Source organism: Carassius auratus, chromosome 16, assembly GCF_003368295.1.
Source record: "Carassius auratus strain Wakin chromosome 16, ASM336829v1, whole genome shotgun sequence".
Taxonomy (NCBI): domain Eukaryota; kingdom Metazoa; phylum Chordata; class Actinopteri; order Cypriniformes; family Cyprinidae; genus Carassius; species Carassius auratus.
Genome location: NC_039258.1, coordinates 25,355,132 through 25,365,735, shown reverse-complemented (window position 1 = coordinate 25,365,735; position 10,604 = coordinate 25,355,132). Strand labels below are relative to the sequence as shown.

The 10,604-nt window shown below is 44.4% G+C and overlaps 1 pseudogene; it reads left to right on the top strand.

The window, feature by feature from the left end:
• The first annotated feature begins 2,497 nt into the window (after positions 1–2,497).
• LOC113116596 (uncharacterized) lies at positions 2,498–6,200 on the top strand (annotated as a pseudogene).
• The last annotated feature ends 4,404 nt before the right edge of the window (positions 6,201–10,604 follow it).

Sequence of the window (10,604 nt, the reverse complement as noted above, 5' to 3'; positions counted from 1 at the left end):
GTAGATATTGTCCTTTTGCACTCTTGCCACAAGTTTGTTTGGGTGGAGGCCATCCAGTTTAAACAATTGTCTATGGCCCCTGAAAAGATTAAAGATGTCTATGAAACTGACTCCGTTTAAACTGCAGATTCTTTGTAGCCATGTGTTAAGCCCAAGCAAACGTGTAAACATATTAGTTCACCTTGCTGAAAGTGGTCCACTGATGAACAACTGAACTTTATTTCCTTGAAATGTTTCAAAGAGTTCATTGAAATCCTTCGTAAGGAGTTCTGACTGCTCTTTCCAAATATAATTCTTCCCCAGAAGGATGATGATTCAATTTGCAGTCTCATGCTTCATTCGAAAGTTCCTTATTCAGATCGGAAAAGGTTGCTTGAGGAAAGCAGCATGTAGTTGTAGTCTTGCTACTGATGTTTCTGATAATAGAGTCACCCACTATCAGAGTCCTGGGCTTGACTGCGCTCTGAGTTGAATGTCGTTTTCTGCTCAACCTTGAGCACCTGTTAGTAGTGATGTTAGCTGCTGGCTGATCCAATTCATGTTTAATCACATTTGGGGATTCCTCACCCACATTCATTAATGCTTCAAATATGTTCACAAGATGTATGGGGGGGAGTGGTAGAATACCAGTATTCATAAGCCTTGTCATAGCCAAATCTGGGGAACAGGATGCTAAGGCTAAGTAACTTTGTTTCAAAAACTGCAATCCTTTATAGAAGTTAGCAACAGTTCATGCAGCTAGTAGATTCAGCAGGAGGCATTTTCTTTCTCTTCTGTTCGAATGCGGGCAGCTGTGTTTCCCCGTCTCCGTAATGTAAGCTGCTGGCAGTGGGAGGCAAAGTCTTGTTTCTCGTGGTATTATTCCAGTCCCAAAGACTTTTTAGTGTTAGTGAAGACTTTTTAGTTTAGTTGCAAGTGTTTGTGCCGGAAGCCCATGCCAATGTAGAAATGTAATGTTCATCGAAACCAAAACTTTGCAGACCTGCCCACATATAGTTCCACTCTAGCCGATCCACTCATTCAAAACACACATCACCGGAAACACAGCATGTCGCAATCTCTGACGAAACCGACGAGAGCCAATGAGCGTTTTATATCGCTGCCATAAAACTTGTTGTAAAACTTCTTAACGGCACGTGTCCCATACTAAACCAAATAAATATTACATGATAACGGTTAAATACTCTCTCTCTCTCTTTGTTTTCACGTAAGGATTCTAAGATTATTTGTACCGAGAATAATAATTTAATATTTTATAACATTTTAATTAAAATGTATGTGATCATTTAACCATTATCATGCAATATTGTATTTATCTTGTTTATCATGGGTCACATAATATGCTGCCAGATCTTAGCCTGATTTGGGCCACATATCAACTCACTGATCTGGGCCACACTCCTCCCATCAACAATCGGCCCTCATGTTGTTTGCCGGTGTTGTACCCAATTTCGACCCCCTGTCGAATTATTACCCCCTAGTATTGGTAGGTTTAGGAGTAGGTGTGGGGGAGGGGTTAGGATTAGGGGTGGGGCTAGGATTAGGCAATCAGGTAGCGATTTGAACAAGGGGGGTAATAATTTGGCAAGGGGTCGAAATTGGGCACAACACTGGATCTCTGCCGTGCCGTCATTGCCACACATGGCCATATATATATATGGGGCGGACAGGCCATCTGGAGCACCGGGACTTCTCCCAGTGGACCGCTGCCCAATGTGGGTACCACCCGGTACACAAAAAATAAATAAATAAATATATAAATATATAACATTTTACGATAAACGATATAAAATAAATTATTCTTTTAAAAGACTGACTCAAAAGACTGATTTGTTCCCGAATCGGATCATGAACTTGTATTATCGAGTCAAAGATTATTTACTATTGAACATCTCGAATAAATAAAGACTCCAAGTTCATCTGTAAAGCACATAAAGCTATCGTTTGCTTTATAAACTTCTATTTCATGCATGATTCGTATGGTTCTGTTAACTGAATGCAAAGTGTGAGTTCTAGGAGAATGTCTGTGTCGTGATGATGAGCATGTATCGCTCAGGCCGGTGACACACTGGCTGCGTGGCATCTCTGCTGCATGCCAGAAACGTGGTGGCTGCTTCGCGTGGCTGCTTCGCGTTTTCTGTGTCTTTACACACCAGAAGCATGCCTGACGTTGCCAGTGTTGTGCCCAATTTTCTCTGGCGCGCTGCTGCTGTGTTGTAGGTGACATAGAGGGAAGCCGCCGAAAAACCAGGCTCGTCTTCATGACAACAATATAAACTTTTTTTTTTTTTTACACACCTACTGATAGGACACTGTCAACAGTATTGATGTCAAAATAGAGTATGACAGGTATAATATTTGAAAATCTATAATAATTTTTTTTTTTTAATTACATTTATATCTAAATTTATGCCAACTTATAGACTTTCAAATATCAAAATGTCATGAATTAATATGTATTTGTGTACAAAATGTAATTATCTATGAAGATTCGGGAGGAGCGCGTCAGATACTTAGCCTAATCATCACAGGTGGACCACAATCAAGTAATCAATCCCACAGTATAAATATCGCTGACTTACCTCTATCCATTGACGGTTTATCAGCATTTTGGTCCGCATGCACCATGTCCCAAAACCGAGATTCCTCGTCAGAAGACTCATCCAGCTCTTCCCCAGCCCCATCACTGCAGCCAGCCGGCTCCAAGGCCACCCCTTCCCGGCGTGGCAACCAAATCGAGCCCCAGGCTCCAACCCGCGGGCGCGGTACGGCGCGACCAGCTACTCGCCTCCCAAGACGCCTAGGCCTACCTTCGCCGCCTCCGGCGAGAACCGCGGCTGACTCCCCCGCGTCCTCCTACCGCTCGGCCAGGCATACGATTCCGCCAATCGACAAATGGACGGTGTCGAGTCTGAGGCAGGCCCTGTCCAAAAACGACATCACACCATCAAGCAAGTTAAACAAATCCGAACTGTATGACTTGTATACAAAAAATCTAAATAATAACATTTCTCCCCAGTCTACCCCTGTACCAAAGAAACGACAAAAGAAAGGAGTACCTCAAAATTCGCCCTCAAAGCACTCCACCATCCAACGCCGCTAGGCCTAGCTCGCAGCGGCTATCAAGCCGTAGCAAGAGGCCTTCAGCAAGCCTAGGCCGCGCCCCGGTTCCAACCGCAAGGGCGCTCGCTATGTCGCCCGGAGCTCAGCCTCCTTCTGCGGCTCCAATTCCAACAGCTCAGGGCGCCGAAGCCCAAGGAGGCTCCTGGCCGCCTCCTCCACCCATCGCAGCCCCTCCATACGGAACTTTCTATACCAACACCGCAGCCCAGGCAAGCGCTTGGCCGAACAGTTCGCCACATACAGCGCCGCCTCCCGCTTCCTCCAGCTTCGCGCCCGCGGTCCAAACTAGCGCTTGGTCGAACTGGCTGTCACACAATGCCCCGCTTCCCGCTCTGCCGAGCTCCGAGCCCGCCGCTCATGCTAACGTTTGGCCGAACTGGCCGCCTTACACAGCCCCGACTTTAGCCCATCCCAGCTTCGGGCCCGCGGCCCAAGCAACTGCCTGGCCATACTGGCCGCCCAACCCAGCCCCGCAACCCGCGGCCTCAAACTCCGGGCCCGCGGCTCAAGCAAGCGCTTGGCCGCAATCGCTGCCAAACACAGCTCCGCCCCCAGTTGTCGCCACCACCCTCCTCCAAGCGAAATCCCCCCATTCACTCTTCACTGCTACACCAATGCCCATCCCATCAAACGCTGTCTCCCTCGAACCTCCCCAAGTGACCCACAGCATTCGGGCACAGATATTAGCAGGTGCGGATGTAGATCTCTCGTCTCTCCTTTCTCTCCTGCCCACATCCGATTCAAACCGCCAAATAGACTGCGGGGACTTCTCAGTCACGCTAAAAAATCCAAATCCCCTTTCATCTCGACTTCTCTCCTTCTCCGAATTCACCATCGCATTCAACCGCTACACCGAGATAATCTGCTCAGCCTTCCCCCACAGGCGACGCGAACTAAACGATTATTTGTCTATAATAGCCGAACTCGCGTTGTCCTACGGAGGGGGGCACTTCTACACTCACCACAAGCTTTTTTCCGCTAAATGTGCCATCCGAATAGCTCAGTGGAACCAGTGCCCTTACTGGGGAGCGATCGACTCCGACTTGCACAGTCGCGTATTCCTAGGCTGTAGGAGCATTTCGTGCGCAATCTGCAGGTCCGTGGCTCACTCCACCACAACCTGCCCACAAATAAACCCGGACGCAACCCAACACTCTCTTACTCCCCCGGCAAAATCCACCAGCTATGTCCCAAAATCAGTTACCGCAGCAAACTCACGCCTAGCCCAACCAGGAGAAGAAAGCACACAGCAATGTATCGCCTTCAACAACGGGAAATGCATCAGACAGCATTGCCGCTATCTACACTCCTGCAAGTTCTGTGGCGGTGCTCATGCACGCATAGTTTGCCCCGTGCATAAAGCCGTAAATAAAAAATCTAAAAATTACCTATCGACTCCTGTGAATATTTTTCGCATGACCATTGAACTAGCACACCATCCCGACAAAGAATTTACTAATTATCTCCTGTCTGGCCTCAAACACGGTTTTAACCCGGGCGTCGTTTGCGAGCTTACCCAAAACACCGTCTGCCGTAATCTCCAATCCGCCCTCGCAGAGCCCGATATAGTAGCTAACCTCATCAAAAAAGAAGTCGAGTCAGGCTTCATGATCGGGCCCTTCAATACCCCCCCCTTCAAAACGTTCAGAGTCAGCCCAATCGGAGTGGCTACGAGAAAATTTTCTGGTAAGAAACGCCTAATAGTAGACCTGTCATCTCCGCATAATTCTACAGTCCCGAGCATCAATAGTTTGATACCCCTCTACGAATTTTCACTCAAATACCAAGACATAGATCAGGCAGTCGAACTGATTAAAATCGCGGGCCGAGGAGCCTGGTTAGCAAAAATAGACATCACTTCTGCTTTCAAAGTGATGCCCATCCATCCGGATTTTTGGCACCTGTTCGGGATACGATGGCTCGAGAAATACTATTTCGCCGTCCGGTTAACCTTCGGATGCAAAAGCAGCCCCAAAATTTTTGATATGCTATCAGAAGCCGTTTGCTGGATCCTTTCCAACAATTACGCAATCCCACATATTATCCATCTCTTAGATGACTTCCTGGTCATTTCATCGCCCAAGGCTATCCCAGCCGCCCATATCCTCACCGTCCAAAAAGTCTTTTCCGAGCTCGGGATTCCCATCGCTCAGGAAAAAACCATGGGTCCTGCCACAACCATAGAGTTCCTCGGCATCTACCTCGACTCAGCTAAATTTCAGCTCTCCCTGCCAAAGGAAAAGATTGATAGAATAATTCTCGTCTCATCCACCCTCCTCGACAGCCCTTGTTGTTCTAAACGCGAACTTCTTTCCCTGCTCGGGCATTTAAATTTCGCCATGCGCATAATTCCACAAGGACGCCCATTCATCGCGCACCTTCTAACACTCGCATCATCAGTTCACGCGCTCGAGGACCTCATCCCCCTAACCCATGCATGCCGCGACGAACTTAAATTATGGATCCTGTTCCTTAGACAATGGAACGGGCTTTCTTTTTTTTTACAACAATTTAATCTCGTCTCCCATCGACTTGCAGCTGTTTACAGACGCGGCTCCCTCAATTGGTTTCGGAGGTTTCTACCAAGGCCGTTGGTTCGCGTCCACATGGCCCCCCCAGATGCAGGACTCGACCCAGTCCTCAGCTCTTTTCGAGCTCTATCCCCTCGTAGTAGCAGCCTTCCTGTGGGGCAATGAATGGACAACTAAAAGCATTTTAGTGCACTGCGACAACGAAGCCGTAGTTCAGTGCATAAACAAAGGCCGTTCTCACTCCCCCGCCCTCATGCCTCTCCTTAGACGCCTTATATGGATCGCAGCATGCGACCAATTCATAATTAGCGCAAAGCACGTCCCAGGTACAGAAAACCAAATCGCTGACTCCCTGTCTCGTTTTCTGTTTCAGAAATTCAGGACGCTGGCTCCAGAGGCGGACCAATTCCCCACTCCGGTTCCTCACTATTCAGAATTAATATTTCCGTAACTCACCCTCTAAAACCACTCCTCGAAGCATCACTGGACTCTATTCTCCAAGCAGTCTCTCCCAGAACCCTCCAGTCATACGTGACTGCATGGAGGTGCTTTATCAATCAATCAATCACCTTTATTTATATAGTGCTTTAAACAAAATACATTGCGCCAAAGCACTGAACAACATTCGTTTGGAAAACAGTGTCTCAATAATGCAAAATGATAGTTAAAGGCAGTTCATCATTGAATTTAGTTATGTCATCTCTGTTCAGTTGAAATAGTGTCTGTTTTAATTTGCAATCAAGTCAATGATATCGCTGTAGATGAAGTGACCCCAACTAAGCAAGCCAGAGGCGACAGCGGCAAGGAACCGAAACTCCATCGGTGATAGAATGGAGAAAAAAACCTTGGGAGAAACCAGGCTCAGTTGGGGGGCCAGTTCTCCTCTGACCAGACGAAACCAGTAGTTCAATTCCAGGCTGCAGCAAAGTCAGATTGTGCAGAAGAATCATCTGTTTCCTGTGGTCTTGTCCTGGTGGTCCTCTGAGACAAGGTCTTTACAGGGCATCCGTATCTGGGGCTCTAGTTGTCCTGGTCTCCGCTGTCTTTCAGGGATGTAGAGGTCCTTTCTAGGTGCTGATCCACCATCTGGTCTGGATACGTACTGGATCCGGGTGACTGCAGTGACCCTCTGATCTGGACACAGACTGGATCTGGTGGCCACGGTGACCTCGGAACAAGAGAGAAACAGACAAATATTAGCGTAGATGCCATTCTTCTAATGATGTAGAAAGTACGGTGTTATGTGAAGTGTTCCGGTTCCAGTTTACCTAATTAATGCAGCCTAAAAATCCTTTAACGGATTTAGATATTAAAAGCATATTAGTATGTTATGTGTATGCCAAGTTAAAGAGATGGGTCTTTAATCTAGATTTAAACTGCAAGAGTGTGTCTGCCTCCCGAACAATGTTAGGTAGGTTATTCCAGAGTTTAGGCGCCAAATAGGAAAAGGATCTGCCGCCCGCAGTTGATTTTGATATTCTAGGTATTATCAAATTGCCTGAGTTTTGAGAACGTAGCGGACGTAGAGGAGTATAATGTAAAAGGAGCTCATTCAAATACTGAGGTGCTAAACCATTCAGGGCTTTATAAGTAATAAGCAATATTTTAAAATCTATACGATGTTTGATAGGGAGCCAGTGCAGTGTGGACAGGACCGGGCTAATATGGTCATACTTCCTGGTTCTAGTAAGAACTCTTGCTGCTGCATTTTGGACTAGCTGTAGTTTGTTTACCAAGCGTGCAGAACAACCACCCAATAAAGCATTAAAATAGTCTAACCTTGAAGTCATAAATGCATGGATTAACATTTCTGCATTTGACATTGAGAGCATAGGCCGTAATTTAGATATATTTTTGAGATGGAAAAATGCAGTTTTACAAATGCTAGAAACGTGGCTTTCTAAGGAAAGATTGCGATCAAGTATCACACCTAGGTTCCTAACTGATGACGAAGAATTGACAGAGCAACCATCAAGTCTTAGACAGTGTTCTAGGTTATTACAAGTAGAGTTTTTAGGCCCTATGATTAACACCTCTGTTTTTTCTGAATTTAGCAGTAAGAAATTACTCGTCATCCAATTTTTTATATCGACTATGCATTCCATTAGTTTTTCAAATTGGTGTGTTTCACCGGGCTGCGAGGAAATATAGAGCTGCGTATCATCAGCATAACAGTGAAAGCTAACACCATGTTTCCTGATGATATCTCCCAAGGGTAACATATAAAGCGTGAAGAGTAGCGGCCCTAGAACTGAGCCTTGAGGTACTCCATACTGCACTTGTGATCGATATGATACATCTTCATTCACTGCTACGAACTGATGGCGGTCATATAAGTACGATTTAAACCATGCTAATGCACTTCCACTGATGCCAACAAAGTGTTCAAGTCTATGCAAAAGAATGTTGTGGTCAATTGTGTCAAACGCAGCACTAAGATCCAATAAAACTAATAGAGAGATACACCCACGATCAGATGATAAGAGCAGATCATTTGTAACTCTAAGGAGAGCAGTTTCAGTACTATGATATGGTCTAAATCCTGACTGGAAATCCTCACATATACCATTTTTCTCTAAGAAGGAATATAATTGTGAGGATACCACCTTTTCTAGTATCTTGGACAGAAAAGGGAGATTCGAGATTGGTCTATAATTAACTAGTTCTCTGGGGTCAAGTTGTGGCTTTTTTATGAGAGGCTTAATAACAGCCAGTTTGAAGGTTTTGGGGACATATCCTAATGACAATGAGGAATTAATAATAGTCAGGAGAGGACCTATGACTTCTGGAAGCACCTCTTTTAAGAGCTTAGATGGTATAGGGTCTAACATACATGTTGTAAGTTTAGATGATTTAACAAGTTTATACAATTCTTCCTCTCCTATAGTAGAGAATGAGTGGAACTGTTCCTCAGGGGGTCTATAGTGCACTGTCTGATGCGAAACTGTAGCTGACGGCTGAATGGTTGCAATTTTATCTCTAATAGTATCGATTTTAGAAGTAAAGTAGTTCATAAAGTCATTACTGCTGTGGTGTTGGGAAATGTCAACACTTGTTGAGGCTTTATTTTTCGTTAATTTAGCCACTGTATTGAATAAATACCTGGGGTTATGTTTGTTTTCTTCTAAAAGAGAAGAAAAGTAATCAGATCTAGCAGTTTTTAATGCTTTTCTGTAGGATATGCTACTTTCCCGCCAAGCAATACGAAATACCTCTAGTTTTGTTTTCCTCCAGCTGCGCTCCATTTTTCGGGCTGCTCTCTTTAGGGTGCGAGTATGCTCATTATACCATGGTGTCAAACTGTTTTCCTTAACCTTTCTTAAGCGTAAAGGAGCAACTGTATTTAAAGTGCTAGAAAAGAGAGAGTCCATAGTTTCTGTTACATCATCAAGTTGTTCTGAGGTTTTGGATATGCTAAGGAATTCGGATACAACAGGAAGATAACTTAAAAAGCAGTCTTTTGTGGTAGAAGTGATGGTTCTTCGATACTTGTAACAAGAAGTAGAATTTACAATTTTGGCTATATGAAGTTTACACAGAACTAAATAATGATTTGAGATATCATCACTTGGCTGAATAATTTCAACACTATCAACATCAATTCCATGTGACAGTATTAAATCTAGAGTATGATTTCGACAATGAGTAGGTCCTGAAACGTGTTGTCTAACACCAATAGAGTTCAGAATGTCTATAAATGCTGATCCCAATGCATCTTTTTCATTATCGACATGGATATTAAAATCACCAACTATTAAGACTTTATCTGCAGCCAGAACTAACTCGGATGTAAAATCACCAAACTCTTTAATAAAGTCTGTATGGTGCCCTGGTGGCCTGTATACAGTAGCCAGTACAAACATAACAGGGGATTTATCATTAAAATTGGTTTCTCTGGATAATGTTATATGAAGCACCATTACTTCAAACGAGTTATACTTGAAGCCTGCCCTCTGAGAAATCCTGAAAACGTTATTATAAATTGAAGCAACTCCTCCCCCTTTGCCTTTTAGACGCGGCTCGTGTTTATAACAATAATCTTGGGGGGTGGACTCATTTAAAATAATGTAATCATCAGGTTTTAGCCAGGTTTCTGTCAAGCAGAGCACATCTATATTATGATCAGTTATCATATTATTTACAAAAAGTGTTTTCGTAGAAATTGATCTGATATTCAATAAGCCAATCTTTATCATTTGTTTATCCATATTGCATTTGTTTTTTATTTGTTGAACCTCAATTAAATTGTTAACCTTAACTTGGTTTGGACGTTTTTTGTATTTTCTAGTTCGGGGAACAGACACAGTCTCTATAGTGTGATATCTAGGTGAAAGAGTCTCTATGTGCTGAGAATTAACTGACCTCTGTGACGGGAGGCAGCTAGCAGACGGTCGGTTTAGCCAGTCTGTCTGCTTCCTGACCTGGGCCCCAGTTAGTCAAGTATAAACACTAAGACTATTTGCCATATTTCTAGACAGAAGAGTGGCGCCACCCCAGGAGGGATGAAGACCATCTCTTTTAAACAGGTCAGGTCTGCCCCAAAAGCTCGTCCAATTGTCTATGAAACCTATGTTATTCTGTGGGCACCACTTAGACATCCAGCCATTGAGTGATGACAATCTGCTATGCATCTCGTCACCACGGTAAGCAGGGAGGGGACCAGAGCATATTACAGTGTCTGACATCGTGCTTGCAAGTTCACACACCTCTTTAAAGTTATTTTTAGTGATCTCCGACTGGCGAAGTCGAACATCATTAGCGCCGGCATGAATAACAATCTTACTGTATTTACGTTTAGCATTAGCCAGCACTTTTAAATTTGCCAAGATGTCAGGCGCTCTGGCTCCCGGTAAACATTTGACTATGGTGGCTGGTGTCTCTATATTCACGTTCCGTACAACAGAATCGCCAATAACTAGAGCACTTTCATCAGGTTTCTCAGTGGGTGCA